Raw genomic sequence first — 19,744 nt, 5'->3', positions numbered from 1 at the left:
TCACATAAAAGTTTGCCTCATCACTGAACAAAATCTTCTGCGTGAACTGAGGGTCCTGTTCCAGTTTGTGTTTTGCCCATTCTGCAAATTCTGTGCGCGGATCTGGGTCATCCTCGTTGAGATGCTGCAGTAGCTGGAGTTTGTAAGGGTGCCATTTGTGAGTAGCTAATTTCCGCCGAAGGGATGTTCGACCAGTTTCACGAAACTTAGCAAGCAGTTTGCTAACTGTAGCATGGGAGATGGGTGGTCTCGTAGGGTGTCTTGCATTGAAATCTGCTGCAATGACCCAGTTACTGCGTTCACCAGATATCAACACAATTTCGATCCGCTCCTCACGTGTTAACCTCTTCGACATGTCAATGGCTGTGAACAAAGAAAAACTTGTAAATAACTTATGAAAGAATAAAGTTACATTGAAACCAAGCACACCATTGTTTTTCTTGTGACATTACCAATAAGTTTGATGTGTCACATGGCCCTCTTCCTATTGGAAAAACAAAAGTTGTATCCAAGATGGCCGACTTCTAAATGGCCACCATGGTCACCACCCATCTTGAGGAGTTTGCCCCCTCACATATACTAATGTGCCACGAACAGGACTTTAATATCACCAACCATTCCCATGTTATTACGGTGTATCCATATAAATGGCCCACCCTGTACTGTATGTACTGCACCAAGACAATAACAGTTACATTCTAATGACATTAGCACTCAAAGCACTTTACTTTATATTATTTTAAGTCTTTACATTGATCGCTGGATATGATTGTTGTTTTCTAATAAAGCTATCATTACTGATCATTGTCCCTGTTTTCATTCCCAATGCATCAAACCCTGGAGCTTTGCTGAAGCCGCTGATATCTCAGAGACACACACAAGGTATCCTTTGGCAACGGAGCCATGGAGCACCTGTCACCAATGCCACTTTCACCGCAGATGCTTCATATAAGAGCAATTTATTGCAGTGCATATCATTTGTGTGTCATTTTACAACATGTGAACGGTTGTATTTTAAGCCAAATGATATTCTTTTGTTAAAACGTCCAAGTATAAGTTTTGGTGGCTAAACTGAAGCAGCCATTAAAATTGCAAATTCACAGTGGAAATCAGTTTCACCTTTTATAATGCATAATTTACAAAATTATAAACACATCAAGTTCAGTAAATATCCAAACAGTGGGTGAAAATGGATCACAATGCCATTAATAACCGTTCAGCAAAGATTATTCATTGTTATTTAAAGAATAACTATTAAAAAGTTAAATAACTCTAAGTTCACAGTAATGGAGGTTATTGAGGAATTACAGAATTTTTAATCTGATTAAACAGGTGCGAGTCGGTGGCCCACATTTGACTTTAACGAGTTAACTAAAAGGGTGGTAACACGATCTCAGAATGAGATTTAGAGAGATTTCATAAGCCAAGACCTTTTCAGACATGCTCCTCTGTGCTCAGTACTGTGAGGTTATGAGCTCCTAAGCCTTTTTTTGTCCCTTGTGTCCAAAGCATCAGAAGACCATCTGCGGCAATCATCTTTTTAATTTGAAGGATTGTGTGCAGGTTTCTCGCTGGAGGTTTCAGGATTCAGCACTTGATGAAAAGTGTTGAGTTTTGAGTAGCTGCTATATTAAACAACACCTCCTTGAAACCTCTGGAAATATTATATATATATTTTTAAATATGTGTTACTTTTTTAGCCAGAAACTACTATATGCTCTGCCAGTAGGCACTGGAGACCCAGAGGGAAGAAAATAACTAGATTTATTGAAACTTCAGAATATCGCATTAGAGTGACCTCCGAGTCAAAGTGTGCAATTATTTTCAGAATCTGCATCGATTTCTTTTCTCCTCTGAGCGCCCTGGTGTGTGAAGGCAGTTTTGTTTATGCTTGATATTTGCTGCTGTAAATGTTTATGTATTCCTGACCCAGTTTCTCATTTCAAACTTTATTCAGCTTTCTTTAAAATGCTGCTCATAGAGTGTATGTGGGGTTGTTTTAGGTGAAGCTTCTTAGTGGTGGTTGCAGCAACAGTTGCAGAGCTTCTCCATTTTAGCTGTGATTCTCTGCTAATGTCAAATAAAGAGGTCACTTAAACTAATGCTATTTATAAACCTTGACTCACTTCAGTGTTTTCAGGAGATCAGTTTAAAACATAAACAGCAGGCCACGTCTTCTAATGGTTTCTCTCTCAAACCAGATTGACTTGAGCGACAAACCATGTGAGTCTTTTAAGTGTCCGCCTAATGAAAGGGTCGTAAAAGCTTGGTATTCAATCAGGCCTGAAACTATTGACCTCTGTCACGTTCAGCGTGTAGAGAGCTGTAAAGGAATGTGCTTTGATCAATGATCTTTTGAAAGTTTCACCTTCACGTCTCTCAATGATGCATGTTCAGAATTTGTTCTTCTGCTGTTACGGCTAATTTTAATGTGTCGGTATGTTTCATACTGGGGTGGCGTGCAAACACAGTATAAAATATGGAAATATATGGGTTTGGAAAATGAAGCCAATGTAGAAGTGCGCTACACCTGAATTATATTTGAAGCCCATCAGTGGTAAGATCTGGGGTTGCAAAAAGACTTCTGGTCCTTTACAGGACTATAGGCTTGACTTGAGTTTATGGTCATTTTACTATAACGATCGTACCATAGATAAAAAAAAAAAAAAAAAAAAAGGATCAAACAACGCCACCACCACAAACACAGTGCAGGAGGTGAGTCCCCGACAGCTGCCTGTGTTGGAACGCCTGATGATCAAGGTGGCCACGCCTCCGGCACCATCGATCAGATCACATGCTTTTTAGTCCTGCAAACTTTTTTATTTGAGATTTGACTCCTTTTGGAGCCTCAAGTGGCCATTAAAGGTTAAAACCCATTAATCTAGTGTAACCATTAAATCTAGTTTACAGTATGATAAAACTTGAAGCTTACATTGCCCATAAACTGAAAAAAGAGATTTGTTGCTGAAACAACTTTGGAAATATTAACATATTTATAAATTTGGAATGTAACTAGGAAAGATTGATGTGCCATTTTAAGGATTTCTGAATAGTAATATGTAATACAAAAGATATGGAAATAACTGATATTCGAGCAGAGAAATATATTTATGCTTCAAAAAATGCATAAGATTTTTTATAAACTAAGAGTAGATCATTAAAACACCAGGGAGAAGATTAGAAAACTGATCTTTGTGAAAAGCATTATTAAGCTCCCGCATTACTGATAGAAATTGCTAGAAACTACTCTCTGACAACTATGGATTTAATTTATTATTATTTTTTAAACAATGGTGTGGGATAATTAAGCTCTAAGCTACATGACCTTTTCATTAGTGCTGCAAGTCCAAAACTAATTTCAGTTTCAGTTATTAATAAAGTGATAAATTTAATTAAACACAGGATTGAAAGTGAAATATGTCCTGAGGTCTCAAAGCCAGAAAATAATTCATTTAAAAAAAGATAATTAGGTTCCCAATATAAATATGAGACTTTCACATTCAAGGGAGTCCTCCACCTGTCTTTTGAGTTTTGTCTCTGGTTCATGGAAACATATGAAATCTAAATTTAATGAAATTTGCAAAATGCTAAATTAAGTTGTTCAGAGGGAAGATGGAGTTAAATCAGCTTCACATGCTATGTGAAATATATATATGTATGTCCCACTGAAGATATATGTATAAAAATAGCATATGCTGCTGCTTTACATTTTACACGTTTTTCATATAATCAAATGTTGTCTGGATGGTTATTAAAATTTTTCGACGTCATATTTCTGATTTATTCTGCTGCTTATTAGAAACTCAGACGTTAACAAAACCAAGCTATGTTTATGAAGCATTAGCTGGGACATGCACAACGCACAGTTTGATTATGTTAAGTTGGCATTATGACTTGAGCTCTGTTTACTTGGCCTTTTTTAAGGGACCATTATTATTATTCAGTTAAATTTTGAGTGACTTATTTTTGAATTTTAAATAAAGCCCCCATTTGTCTGTTTTTTATGTAAGTGCTGTACAAAAATACAAAATAACTAGTACCAAGGTTGTAATCAAAACTATAACTGAGTCTTTCTTCTTAACCAGGTCAGCCCCTCACATTGCTGCTACCCTTTTCTTTAAATGTGAAAATTCGAGTTGTGAGTGTGATTTTGAAGTTGTCATGGGGATAAATTAAAGAAAAGTTCACCAGATGTTGGATTTCTCTTCTGTGGTTACAGTCGGGCTTCTCAGCCTAGTTTCTGTATTTACTAAACTCAAAATCTTCTCTTCTTCTCAATCTAACAAAAACCTTTGAAAACGTTCCGCATTATTAGCTTTTCACATCTTTCATTTAATGCAGTCAGTAATTTAACTCTTTGCAACTGTGATGTATTTTGTGTTCCATGAATTGCAGTTGATTGACAGCTACTTGTGTCCCAAAAAGACCTTTTTTATATTATGACATCTCAGTTATTAAATGTAGTCCAGTAGTCCGGCCCACTCAGGATGAGGGTGAGCTATACGATTCTGAGATCCCCGTTCTAATGTATTTACATGCGCACACAGAGAAGAGCTTACCTTTTATTCTCTCTTGCTGCTTGTGAAACCTTTATCTAAATGTACAATCCTTGAAAGCACGGGCAGTGCTTACAGTTTACCAGCAGAAGCCATATAGAAGAAGCAATAAAAATGAGTCAGAATAGATATGGGAAGCTCTGGAAATGTTGCACAAAGAAGCACTTGACCTTTAGATCTATCAGGATGTTACACCGCAAGGGGAATTAATTTCTTGTATTGGTACTGCACATAGGCCACCACTGAATGCCGTGTGAGTGAATGCTGGAGAATCTTCAAATTCATCTTTATGTATTATCACATAAAACTAAGGGCAGGTTTCTCAACTGTCTATTTGTGATTCTGGTGGAGTCAGTGTGCATATATACATGTTTCATCTAAACTTTATTTCCTGTGAAAGGTGAACAAGCAACCTTTCATTTATTCTTTGCACAGACAGAATACAGAACTGCATGCGGAGGTTTTTATTCTGCTGACTTCTACTTGCTGTGGTTTAAACCAGCAGGAGTGCTGGTGCAGCCGAAAGCACGACTCTCCTGTCTTGTTCGATAACATCACATAGAAGACAAAATGAGTTTATTGAACTCCAAACATTTTGTTAGAAGAGTTTACTGCGGACACATGAGCATAGCGACGCTGACAGCTATACAGTTCAAACAGCAGGTTAAGAGTTTATAGAGATTTTATAGGACTGAAAAGCATACCCCAAAAAACTGTGAATCTGTTATATAATCAAGGTTAAAATTCTCCAGCTGATTATTAGCATCTGTGGACAGTAGGCGCTTTTGTGAGCCAAGCTTTTGTTTTTGCAATCAGATATTTTTTCTGTCTCCCTCTGGTGATATACATCCTTCAGTCAGGGTTATGTGCTATCTAACTAAACACTATGCAAATTTGAAATGACATCAATGACCCGCTCACCAGTTATCCATTAGTGTCTTATGCAACAAGCTATGTTGGGGGAAATGTTGAATAATAAATCTCATTGGGAACTACCGTGAATCACTACACCGATGTAAGATTCTTCCAGTCTCTAAGCACATTCTACAGCGTGAAAGATAAACATGTTGTCTCATCAGTTTTTTTTAGAAAGCCCTGCATTTGCATTGTGCCTCCCAAGGCCTTCTTCAAGGTGACTTCATTCTTTGAGTACTGATAACTCCAAGCATTGAGTGACCTTGGTGGTATTTGCATCAGCATGACTCAAATAGATAAAGGTTCTACCATTACTGCCATTTTTTTGTTTCTAGTTTTAAGTCACAATTTTATGATAATGAAGTAAAATTTAAAAATGCATAATTTGTTTTGTCACAAAATTTCTCTATAATTAGGGAAACTGGACACTATTAGGTAAACATGTTTAAATTCTTGTTAATGCAAATATCAAATCAGCCAATCACATGGCAGCAACTGATTGGATTTAGACATGGTCAAGACAACCCAAAGTTCAATTTGAGAATTACAATGTGAAATAAAGATTATTTAATTGACTTTGAAAAACCATACCTTGGTGGTATGTAGAAGAGCATCCACGAGTGCACAACATGTTTAACCTTGAGGAAACTGGGGGCTATTTCTGTCAGCTAAGACCAGAAGCTGAGGTTACATTTGGGTTCTGGCTCACCACAATTGGACAGTAAAAAACTGAAAAATGTTTCCTGGTCTGACTAGTTTTGATTTTTGCTTTATATTTGGATGGTAGGGTCAGCATCTGATGTAAAGATGGAAGCATGTATCCATTCTGCCTAGTGGTGTAATGGTGTGGGTTACAGTTGGCCCTTTAGCACCAACTGAGCATCATATAAACACCATAGCATTTTGTTGCTGGCCATCCCTTAATGACCAAATCATCTCAAAGAGTGATTTTGAACATGACAGTGAGTTCATTGTATTAAAATGGTCCCCACAGTCACCAGATCTCAATTAATTACAGCACCCGTGAGATGTGGTAGAACAGGAGAGTCAAATCATGGATGTGCAAATCTGTACCAACTGTGTGATGCTATCATATCAATGTGGACCCAAATCTCTGAGGAATCTTTCCAGCACCTTACTTTGCTCTATACTGACGGATATATAGGCACTTTGAGAGCTATAGGGCCAACCCAGGTGTACCTAATGAAGTGGCCATTGAATGTAAACATCACAGTTGAATAGTTTATTCTGTTTACGATGGGGAAATGACCTGCAAAAAATGGTCAAATTCTGTAAATGCTTCAGTGCTTCCGTTGTGTTGTTTTAAAGTGTCAAAAGTTTTCATGAAATCAAAGTGCCATTGGAAAAATCTCAGATTTTATTAAGTTTGCTCATGATAAAAAGAAAAAAAATATTAGATCAAACTTCTGAGTGTATGAAAAGAAAATATAATCACATACTGAGTGATTACTATCTATAAAATCATTTCTTTTTTTAAAGCTGTGTAGCTCTTGGGGATTGATGCTATGGCGCACACAGACATTGACACGTGTCTCTTCACCGCTCAGTTCAGCTGTTCTCAACTTCTGGCTGATTTTTCCAGTTTAGGTCCTAATGTCACTGGGCTGCCGGCTGCACTCTGCAAACACACAGGAAAGCACCCACCCACCCACCCATACATACACACACTGACCCTCTGTTTTCAAAGCACAAGTGTGAAAACTCTCGAGTGTCGTGAACCTCGTTGAGAAGGTGTAGTGGTTGGAGTCTGTGTTTGGGTTCCAGGACACGTGACCCGAGGCTTTGTTTGACTGTGTAATGCAGCGAGATAATGGATAGTAATGTGACCAGTGACCAGTCGACCGACTGACTCAGAATCACACAATGAATTCTGTGTGTTCATTTAAGGTCATCAGCTTACTTTAGCATTACTGCCATTCTGTTTTGTTTCTTCCTCAAACCTCTGCAGGTACAAATTCCTTGAATGGTAAATAATTTATCTACAGTAATTGCCTGAATTATATTTTACATGCTTTCAAGGTGTATTATATGCAGTGTACTGTGTTTGCAAAGATAGGAGGATGAGTAATTGAAATTCTAAATGAAGTTTTCCAGTAAAGTTAGCATACTTTAAAAAATCACATTTTCATACAGACTGGTCTTAGGAACATCTAATTGACATAATGCTTTCCCTATCCACTTACCCTAACCCTAACTATCAAAAATGAATGCATAACCCTAACCATTAGCCCAACCCTAACCATAAGCTAATTGTAACCCTGACACTAAAACCACATTTTGAGTCTCAAAAATGCCTTCAAACTCAAGGGCACAGGCATTTTGTCGCCATAAGGCCTGGTGGTCACCACAAGTATAGTAACGTTCCAGTTTTTGGTTTCCACAAAGATTTAACAACATTTTTTAAAGTCAGTTGCAATGTTTGTTTTTTTTCATCTTTGAAATTAAGGTCATTGCCTTACACATTTTGAACCCGTGATTTGTGCTCAATTTTGAAGACAATTTAAGCAATAGGGAGACAAAGTACTCTGAGAGGAAGAGAAACTTTATGCGTGCACTTGTACAGACACGCAACACATTCCCGTTCCCCGATCAAGCCAGTTAATGTCACTGGATGAGTCCCGCGCAATGCGCAGAATAGCTATTAGAGTTTGTGTTATGTTGCTGGTGTTGCCATTCCCCCCGCATTGCTCTCTGTAGGCCTGTAATTTGTGCAGCAAGTGTAAGTTATGGATTCTTCCACAGACGGAAAAAAGGGGAGGAGCCTGAGCAACCACCGTTTACATAAAATAAGTGCCCTGCAGCTGTGCTCCACTTATCTTTTTAATTGCAGGCGAAAGCATTTTACTGATGATGCATTATGTTCACCTCTATGTCAAAATTTCCACCGTGACTCATAAAAAAATATCACCTGCAATCATTGTCAAATGGATTTTTTTTTAGCCACCAAAGTTAAAATGTTCTGTTCTGTAGTTGAATTGATGCACATTAAAAACAGCGTACATCTAGACCTGTTTGCTTATGCAACTATGACGACCCAGTAAAAATGTTTTCAAGTGTATCCATGAGCCATGAAAGTGGTTCATGATCACTATCCTAAAACTGGAGGAGTTAAATGGAGTTCAACATCTCATCATTTTTTTTTCAACCTTTAGATGTTCCGTGTTCCTGCGTGGGTTTTTCCTAGGTGCTCCAGTTTCCTCCCACAGTCCAAACACACAGTGAATGAACAAATGGATTAATTGTTGATTCTAAATTGGCCGTGGGAGGAGATGAGGAAAAGGATGTCTTACACTCTGTTAGCCCTATGATAGACTGGCAACTCATATATGGTGTACCTCGCCTTCGCTATCCTGGACCGTAAAGCTGTTAACAAAATAGAGTCTGAGATAGATAATAGAGAACTGTGATATTTCTGTGCATTCGAAAGGCAAAGGTAATTTAATTAGTACTGAAAGTACTGTAGATTTGGTTGTCTTACTGTTGCGGTTTTGAAAATTCAGGCCTGAAATCTGGCACTTTAATTTTCCACCTGTCTGAATATACCTTCAATATTTCATGACTGATGATGTAGAGAGACAGGTGCTGATGCAGTCAGAACTAAAATAAATATGTTTTTAGGAGGTACATGACTTCCTTGTTCCATGCAAATGGTTTGCTCAAGCGCAATGTTTAGATGTTAAGAAATACCACAACGTTTGAGTGATTGTGAACAGTCTGTGATCTCTTGGGAGAGAGAGAGAGTAAATAACATGCACCACTGACGCTCCTGGAGAAGCGTGCTATTCTAAGAATCAGGATAAAGGAGGGGCTGTGGGCTCAGATCTGGGTTCAACCAGTCCAGCGACCATTGTCATGTCATCAAATGTTGTCACTTCAGCACCTCTAAGCAGCCCTGACTGTGCCCATGACGTAGGGTGAAGCAACATCGGGCTAATATATGATAACACAAGCTGACTGTGAATGATTTAGATCAATTTTTGAAAAATAACCAACACATCAGCAGCTAATGTTTATAATGATGGAGCCTCTGTCTATGGGGCTGTAGCTTTAGCAACTTAGTAACTTTGTAACAACTTATTAGATAGATAGCTAGAAAATGTAGCTAACATCTGTAAGTACACCTCTGTAAGTATAAACTGGTATTTTTCTGCCACACCTTTAATCTCCTGTTAGGCAAGGCAAGGCAAGGCAAATTTATTTGTATAGCACAATTCAACAACAAGGTGATTCAAAGTGCTTTACAAAGACATTAGAGACAAAAACAAATAAAAAGCATGATTTAAAATTGATTAAAACAAGCAAACAAACAAACTAACTAAACACACACATTTCACACCTGTTCGCGCGATCTGAACCCTTATCGTAAGGGGAGCTACCAGTCCTTCTGTGGACGAGCTACTTTCTATTTTAAATTCCCTGAATTTAAAATACTCTCTAGACCCAGTTGGGGAGCTACCCAGAGTTAGCTGGAATCCTCTTTTGTAAAGCCACTTGTAAAGAAGTCTAGCCTACATCCGGCTGCTAGTGGTACAGATTGGTTTCTAATCTCCTGTTTCTTTATTGAAAAAACAAACAAACAACAACAACAAAAAAACACCCAAAAAACGAGGCAGTCTGGGAGAAGGTTACATGGCCACTTTGCTTACAACAGCAAACATGATCAAAATCAGTCTGGTCTTTTTTTGGCTTGACAAGAAAACCCCCCCCAAAACAGCTTTGGTTCAAGTTATTAATGACTTTAGAATTAAACTGACAGGTGTAGTTCTTTTAGATTTGCTACATCAGATACTATCCACTACAATATTTGAATTAGAAAATTTGGGAGTTGGGTTGCCCATCTGGATCTTATTTTCTCCTTCTGACAGGTAACATTTGACAAGAATGCTTTGGAAACAGTTATTTTGGGAATTTGTTTTTGTTTTTAAAAATAGCATTCGAATATTTATTGCTGTTAGAATAACTGAATATGACTAACAGTCAAGTCAGACATCAGCTAAAGTAAAAAACGAACAAAGCTTTTATCGAGCATGTTGACAGTCAAGTCAACGCAAGCGTAGGTGGCTCGCTCGATTAGTAAAGTGCATCCATAATTCAAGGAAAAAAGAGATATTATTGAAGGATGTTAATTTTAGCTAACATAAAACAGGCTTAAAACAAAAAGTAATTACAGAGAAAACTGAATAACGGACTCCACAGAGGTTCTTTTAGTACAGCCGAATAGGATGAAACAGCACACACTTGTCACTCAGAGTCGTCAGGCCCTTAATTGTTGATGTAATTACTCTGTATTCACTCACTTTAGGAGACAGGCTCAAGTGGATATATAAGGAACTATAACTTTTGGTAGTTTCATGTGGGCCACATTTTTTTTTTGCCCCAGTAGATGGAGATGGATCAATCCAAGTATCAGTGGTATCAATATCAACACTGGTATAGGTTTTAGATTGATACAAGCGCAGGATCGATACTGTGTTTCGATCTTCTAAGTTCAGTCTGTAACCCACTAAATTGTGTTAAATATATTATATTTGGGAAATGAAAAAAGCCACAAACATACACTTTGAACACTGTATGAAGTCTTGTGTGATGACTGTGATGTCTATTTTATTTATAGCTTTTAGCACATTTAAACAACACAAGATGACCCAAAGTACTTTAGAGACGTGAAACTTCCAGCCAATGAAAAGCTAAGGATGTTTATCAATAGGGGGTGGTTCACCTCCACTGCACTGAAAGGGAACTAATTTCAAAAAGAGGTCAACCTCCCATCAAACAGCTCCACCGTTAGTGTTATTTTATGTGATGAAGTTTAAATTGCATTGCTGTCGATTGTTTTCAGCAAAGTGCAAGAAAGTGAAAATAAAAGATCAAGCGTCGACAGGTTAGAGAAAATACAGTTTTATACCCTATACAAAGCCATAATCCTTGTATTTTTCCTAGCACTGTGTACAGCCTGACTCTTAAACTACACCTGACTTTGTATAAGTAAATGTAACTGATCCTCTTACAAATAATGCCCAGACTTGTATGAGCTTCACCTTTGTTTGCTCAAATACTGCTCCTTGAATTTAAGAGCTTTTCAAGCATATGTAATTGCTGGGCTTTCAGAAGGCTTCATTCATCTGCAGCAAAAGATGAAAAGGAACGAATTAGAGAAATAGCAATATACTTCTCTCATGACTTGAGTGCCTTTGCATCACCATGGAAACTGAGTTCTACCTGATAGTGAGACAATCAAATTAATCTTGTTGTGTTTTGCAAACCCAAAGAGTAATCTCACAGTTTCTAAAGGTCTGCTGGAGCTGACCGTAAGCACTGCTGCTAAAAGCAAATTTGGTTTACTGGCTTTTTTCTCCTTTCATTCTGCAAGCAGCTGTGATCCGATATTATGCTGCCCACCACATGAGTTTGCAGACAACAGGGTGCAAAGAACGTGCACATGAATGGTGGTTACTTCATTGAGTAGTTGGAGATGTCCAGCATGTCGCCTGCAGTTTTTTAATCTAACAATTTACTGTGACTGCTGCTCTCAGAAAGAGAAAAGATAGTCACTGAAAACCACTCTGTGGATGCCTGACAGTGACTTGAACCTGCAGCGGTAGGAACTGTTTGGTTTATAGCAGCAGCAACTTATATACTGCTACTAAAAATAGTATAGTAAGTTAATGCTGTTACTATGTTAAATTACTGTGACTAAAAAGTACTTTAAATGCTTGATCGATCTATCTATCTATCTATCTATCTATCTATCTATCTATCGATCGCTTGATGATCATCATTCATGACTTTGTGGATTGCGGCGTGTTGCAAACACACACCTACACATGACATTTATAATTTTCTGTGTATCTGGACATTCAGCCTAAATGCCAGCAAGCTTCCCCTGACTGAGAACATACATTTGCATATAAATGTTCCTGATAATAACAGCGGGTAAATATAAAACATTAACATTAAATAAAAAATTAAAACTCTTTTAAGTGAACAACACATTGTTCTTTGCACCTCTATTATAAAAACAAACACACACACGCACACAAAAACAACATCATTTGTGTGATTTTCGTGAGGTGAAGCCTGAACACCCCTCTGAAAGAGCAGTTTTTTAAGTTTTTTCCCACACACCAGCACCTAACTGGTTCACGAGAAATGCATAAGGCAGTTTACATGTTTAAAGTTTGTTTGACACTAATCTGCGTTCATCAGAATTGTTGTTGTGTTTTTTTTCCATGAAACCATTCCCTTTGACTCCGGCTCTTCCCTAAGCTACTCTCCCTCTGCCTCTGTGAGCCTTCCACAAATTCAGTCTGTAGATTAAAGAACACACAGCGCTGCTGCATGCTGATCCACAGCTGTGTTTGCATTTCCCAAAGTGTGCCATTGAAAAATTAGACGTAAATGAAAGCTATAGATTGTATTCACTGAGTACCTGATCAGACACACGCACGTGTTCACACACTCGCACTTATTGAAAAGTTCTACTGCCTGCTTTGCTGTCTCATTGATCTTAAGTAAGCCTTTTATCTCTTGCCTGTGTTCTCCCCTCTGAAACTAATCTGTGCTGCGTGTCTGCTCAGCATCAGCTCTTATTATTTTGACATATCTGCCCTGGGATTGAGAGTTTTTGTGAAGCATATTTACTTTTTTTTTATTATTTATGTAACTTCTCAGAATGTAACATTCCTCACTGACTGCTGATATTATGTTAATGGATTTTTGTTATTTGTTGAGACTCATCCGATTCCAGTGGAAACTCCTGCTCTTGTGCTAAAAGTCGAAGGAAGAAAAGAAATTAAGATAAAAAGCTTGAAAACAGAATGCTCTTTCTGTCTTTTCCCACCAAGCAGAGAAACCCGTAAGACAAAACAAACCTCTCGCATGCAGTCACACGATAGCAGAGCAAACACGTGCGTCGCAGCAGCAGATGTACACCCACAGTCGGAGTGTATGTCAAGTCAAATATGCTGATGTACCAGGGGGGTGTTTAGTTGCTTTATTCTCAAAAGGTTTACACATTGTTCATCACATTTACAGCATTTCATGTTTTTTTAAGCGTAGTATAATAAAAATGGTAAAAAAAGTTCCAACCCTATATACAAGTCCCACTAAATCCAGTGTCCAAGCAAGACTCAACATCATCCACTGCACATTAGCTTAGAGTACATATCACTACACATTTACTGTGAGCTGAATGTAATATGGAAATAAAAAATGATAACATAACATTATGACTTTTAACAGACAAGCAAATAATTCTATGCAGTATTTGAGTAAATGTGACTGTGGCGGTGTGACATACAAACCTCCTTTTCACAGTCAGCATCAAACTGCCAGTAAAACAAGAGTGAAAATGAAGCTGGATTTTCTGCAGTGTGGAGATTTTTCTGCCTGTGAATTCACCTGTTCATGTTTTCTGGAATAATTAGATACTTGTGATAAAAGTTATTCAGTCTGCTCCTGCCGAATGCTCAAGTGTACTGTGCCTCTGCTTCACATGACAAGGGAAAGAAAATGCTGTGCTGCCATCAAGTGGGGAGTTTTCAGCAATCAGTGCTGTGATTTTTAAATGAAGACATTCAGCACTTCATTAGTCCAGATTTAAGTTAAACGGTGATTTTACAATCCTTCTCTCAAGATAAAGATTTGCTAAGAATTTCAGAAATTCTCTTTTTGAGCTTCCGGGGCACGACCACCTGCAACTTATAGCTGTTCACATTAAAAATGAGTCATATAAAATTCTGAAATGGACACTTTTGTTCCATTAACAATACATAATAAGATTCACTATGATGATTCCCACCATTATATACATCGACTGCACCAAATTTCCTGACCCTGAATTTGTTTTGTGAGCTCCAGGAGTTTCCGGTTGACCGAGAGTCATGGAGATGTCCTCTGGAGAACTTGTGGAAGACTCTGTAAAGACAAAAGGCTCTTAGAATGAATAAAAATAAATCACAAATTTGTTACCACCTATTTAAAGTGAGCTCACCTTGGACTGTAACAGTAGAGTTATTTTCTCGTGTTCCCACTTTGGAGCGTAGCTTGCACATGTATGATCCCTGATCAGCTGGGCTTACGTTGATGAGTTTCAGGACGAGTGAAGTCCCATTTATTACTTCACATCTGTTCTCAAGCACAGTGTTTCCATAATCATATTGACACATAGATTGATTTTTACTAGGAAATAACCAGGACAAGTGCTTAATACTTGATGAATCTAAGTTGGTTTCACATGTCAGTGTCACATTTTGTCCAAGTTGTGCTGTGATGTTGGGCAAAGTCTTCAACTCTATTTTCTGGTTGGCTGAAATACCAAAGGGAGAGAGAGGACATAGTGTTATCAGTTGTTCAAGTTACATACTTGAACGTTTTTAGTCATGTTTTAGCCAGTGTGTGAATGTGTGTGTGAATGGGTGGATGACTGGATATGTAAAGCGCTTTGGGGTCCTTAGGGACTAGTAACGCGCTATATAAATACAGGCCATTTACCATTTACCATGTTTTAGCTCAATATGCTAACAGGAGCAATGTTTTAATTAGTTAATAATTGTCATCCTTAAAAGAGTGCTTATTTATAATGAAAATATTTACTAGAAATAGTCTTCAGTGGGAATTCACTGTCTGGATTAGAGTTTAATTGGATTTCAGGAAAATGTATCCAAGTATTGCCTGGAAACAAGATTTAGGATTGTGACTTTGTAAATGCTAAATTTAAGCCACTTTCTTGTTTTAAGTTTGTACCAGGATAGCTGAGACCAGCAGGCTGTTAGCTTAGCTTAGCACAGATAAGGAACAGATACCTCTTTATTACATGTCCCTGTTAAAAGTAATAAAAACTATAAACTATAAAATAAGCAGCTGAAGGAATAGAGTTGTTGAATGGCTACTAAACACAACTGGATTTTCCTTGTTTTGATGCTAAGTTAATAAATCAGCTGCTGACTGAGTGCACAGGATGACAGAATGTGGGTTTTTTTCTGGTAATTTTAGTTTTATTTACTTTATTCTTTTGATTTTTGTTATTAATAGTTTTTAATTGTCTTTTAGCTGTTCCAAATACTGATTTTTGGTGATTTGTCATTCAGTAATTCCTTTTCTTTTCAGACACAGACTCTCCAAACATTTCCTTTGTGTATTAACTTATTTACTTGCGCTCATGTACTGCTAACAGGGACGTTGCTGAGTGCCCTCTGATGGACAAACATCAACACTCATAACATGGCTGAAGGGTGTTTCTCTCGTCTCATTCTCATTTTTTAAAATTTGAATTTATTAATTGTTAGTCGATAATGTGAAACAGATAATATCCACCCACTAAAAACTGTAAAAATAAATAAATAAAATGTCAAGCTCTAGTTTTTGATTTTTTATCATTAAGCTGAGTTTTCATATTATTAATATTTTACATTATTTTGAATTGCTAATCTTGGAGTTATTTATATCTGGTTTCTTGTGTTTTTCTTGCATTTCAGTTTATAAGTCTAGTCTGCCCCTGGGTCTTCTCTGCTTGAGGTTTCTTGTCTTTGTGTGTAATTCCCCTGGTATTTTCTGTTTTACTTTGTGCATTTGTGTATCTTACTTTTAATTTCACTTATGTTTGGTCTTTATGACTATATTGTGTCTAGTTTTCTTCCAGCTGTGTCCCATTCCCCTGATTAGCCCTCATTGTGTTTAAATAGTCGTCTCTCTTCAGCCCTTGTCAGAGCATCAGCGTATCCATCCTTGCTTGATGTTTGTTTTGGCTCATTCTGGATTTCTGTTCTGGACTCCTGACAACCTGAATAGAGTTTTTCTTTGAATCCTGCATTCGAATCTTGTTCATCTGAAACCTAACATATTCATTATTGTCACTAAAAGGCACGATAGAGACTTTATGTTGATATTAGATCACAAAAATGTACTCGGCTGATGTCCCAGAGACACAATTTTACACTTAGTTTATTTATTTATTTATTTTTTCTTGTTTGTTGTAATTGCAGAACGTTACCATGTGTCAGACTAGCTTTGTTTAACTGTGTTTTATCGGCATCATGCTAAGCTTAGCTAACTACTGTCAGTTCTTGAGGCTCTGCAGAAAAGTTGCATTCACTTATACTTCTAAGGAACATATAATGTTACGATCCAGATTTTACAGGACATCGTAAAAACTGTCAGCCGTCAAGTTAGTTGCTAATCTGCAGATGATGCTCTTCTTCTTCCAGACATGGTTATCAAAATGCCTCCATATGCCAGGAAAGTATTTTCCGCAATATCAACAGCATGAATGGGATTAGGTCGATCACACCTTTGATAAATACCGTCCTCAGTTATTGGGTCATTTTTATTGTATTCACTGGCAAGAAGACCAGTTTGGTATAGTTTACCAGAAATACAGGAAACTGACTTAGAGACAAATATTATGGAGTAAAGTTTACTACCTCAGTTGGAGGTGGAAGGCTTTTATACTGTCTTCAAAAAAAAAAGAAGAAAAGTTCCCGTGAGGACTTCTTTTTAAGCACTGTTCAAAACTCAAAACTCAAAACAAAGACTTACCTTCTGCTGCAGCTAGCCAGAAAATAGAAACCAAGGCAGTAACATGTCTCCATTCAGTAAATAAGAAAGCCATCATTTTAACCTGCATGAAAATCAATGTTTTTTACATTAGAGGAATCAGATAAAAGCCAAGCACAGAGAGCTACTACATGGGCTAAAACAAGTCTATCTATACGTACCACCCTGCTGTCTTTGATCCACTGTAGATGTCTGTGGCGTTTAGTTTGACTCTGTTTTATGGTGTCAGAGCACACGGGCAGAATGAAAGAACACACAGTGCCTCATTCTCTGCTGTTAAGACACTTCAGCTTAGGGTATCATATTTACTCAGCAACATGAACAGACATGCCCTGCTCCAACAAACTGAGTTTTCTCTTCTTAAGAAAACAACCTAGGGGAACAAATTTAATACTAACTCTTACAGTTAGTTTATTTAGTTTTCAGTCATCTTTTTTGAACTGGTTGGCTTTACCCTTCTTTTGTGATTCATTGATTGATTGAATGATAATATATCAAATCCCCACGTAATTGAGCAAATGCAGGAGTGCTTATGTGTTTAAGTGTCCATCCATCCATACATCCATCCATTTGCTCTCACTTATGCTTATCAGCTTCCCAGCTACCATGGGGCAAAAGGCGGGGGACAGGTCACTCTGGACAGCTCACCAGCTGGATGCAGAGCTATATCATGTTTTCCCCTAAACATATCATTGGCTAATGGTATTTTCTCAAACTCACGTGTTTACTCGCCTTATAACTTTATTAATGTTTGGAGGATATGTCAGAGGCAAAAGAAAATAAGCACAGGTATTACAATAAAAACAGTGAACCTTTTAAAAGCAGTCGAATCGCAGACTTGTAAACATCCAGTCTCACAACATCGTGTCTATCAATGCTTCATCGAGGAAGTTGTGATACTTGAAGGAAATATTTCCTACTTTTTTTTTTAGTTTTTAGTTATTTTATTTTACTACTTTACTATTTTATTTTTCTACTTTATTTCAATTTACTTAACTAAATGCTGTTTCACCTCTGGTTTTAGTTTCAGTTAATAATCTTGGTGATTACAAATAATTACGTTTAGGATGTACATGTATGTCACCAAGCATCAGACAAAAGAAACTCATATTTTCACAAGGTCTGATCTATCCAGAGACCTGATCTTGAATGATTGTTAATAACTTCTATCCTTTAGAAATGGAAATGACAGAGAAGACTATATGTGGCGTAACTATTTACACCACATATAGCGACTGGTGAACTGGACAGAGCAAAAGACAGTACAGTCAACACACCTTACTTTTTTCCCTCATAGCAGGAGACACTGTTTTGTTACAATCATGTGGTTTGATTTAAGTTTGAAGGATTTTGTAATGTCTGTATCGCTATGACCCATTTAAATGTAAACCGTTATTCTCTGGAAGAAGAGTGAAGAAATGTGCCGGAAAACAAATGCATTTCAGGCGATTTTCACCACAGCGCTGACAAAGACTCATCATGTCTTTTTTCCTCAATATGTGGCAAGTGTCTTTGTTTTATTTTGAGATCAGGGTTTGTCTTTGTCTAAATCCTTTTGAGCTTTCATAACTTGAGCTGGAATCTTGGCCACGAGATTCTAGTGTCAGCCATCATGGATGAGATGAGCAAAGTGCTATATTAATACATTCCATCTATTTAAATTAAGGACACGCATACATTTTTTTTTTATGAAGTGAAAACGAATGTTTTAAAAGTTCAGTAAACAGAACACTTTGAGACAGGAAAGCAAACATGAGGGGAAGTTTCAGCCTTGAGCATATTCATTAATAACACCTATAAACTAGTTTTTTTTTGTATAGTTTCTGTGGATGAAGGTGCATTTAACCCAAACCAAAGGCCTTCATATTGGGAATTGAGAGCAGGATGAAGATGGGAGTTTGAGATTTTGGATTTGTTGTGATTTTAAAGGGACCACAGAGTCAAGGCACAGAGACAACACAGAACCGTAGCGTGCCACTACGCCTTCCACATTGTGCTCTGGAGGGTCAGAGGTCAAGCCAAGCCCAGTGACTTGCGAGAGACTTTATGTTCCTGTATGCGATGATACACCTGACACTGGGCGGGAGAACAGTAACAGAGAAAAAGATGGCATGATGATCAGAGACAACGAGGTCAATATAGTGCAGGTCGGAAGGGGCTATATCCTTCCAGTGTGTGATCTTTGGGGTCTTAAACATGGTGACCAATGCTAAAGCAGTCTAAGTGACATTTCTGCAGCAAAGGGTAGTTGTGAGAGTCAGTATAGATGTGAAATATAAAATTCACAAGAAGGAGTATGGAGGGCGTCAGACATACAAAGGTAAGCATCTCAGACAGCTTGGAGATGAAGACAGCTGGGGCTTTTGGGGGTGTTGCAGCAGAACGTCTTGCAGCTGCACAGACCCAGACAATGTAAAAGTGAGCTGACAGCAGAGACTCTGGAGTTATAATATAGAAAGGTTTTATTTTAATGGTTGTCATGCCAGTAAAGGAAGAACACTGGAAGCTAGTTAGCAAGCTAACCTGCTTACTAGAGCTTAACAAAGACAGGCTGTAGAAGTTGATGCAGAGTATCCAAAGGACTCATTTTTCATTTTTTCCACTTTGTTTCATGTTATAATAAAAAGGGTTAAGTTAAATATCATTTATCAGGCTTTTTTATTTAACACCAACCAAGTAGCAGCCTGTCTGATATTGTA

The 19,744-nt window shown here is 37.6% G+C and overlaps 1 long non-coding RNA gene across 1 annotated transcript; it reads right to left on the bottom strand.

Annotated features, from left to right (window-relative positions):
- Positions 1–13,470: 13,470 nt before the first annotated feature.
- LOC120717882 lies at positions 13,471–17,342 on the bottom strand. The gene is made up of 4 exons (XR_005692285.1): positions 17,207–17,342; positions 17,028–17,109; positions 14,485–14,799; positions 13,471–14,408 (listed from the first exon to the last, which is right to left on the bottom strand). It is a non-coding gene; the product is annotated as an uncharacterized LOC120717882 (long non-coding RNA).
- Positions 17,343–19,744: the final 2,402 nt, after the last annotated feature.

Source organism: Simochromis diagramma, unplaced genomic scaffold (genome assembly GCF_900408965.1).
Source record: "Simochromis diagramma unplaced genomic scaffold, fSimDia1.1 OVJJ01000510.1, whole genome shotgun sequence".
In the NCBI taxonomy this organism is placed as follows: domain Eukaryota; kingdom Metazoa; phylum Chordata; class Actinopteri; order Cichliformes; family Cichlidae; genus Simochromis; species Simochromis diagramma.
This window is presented reverse-complemented; position numbering and strand designations above follow the sequence as displayed.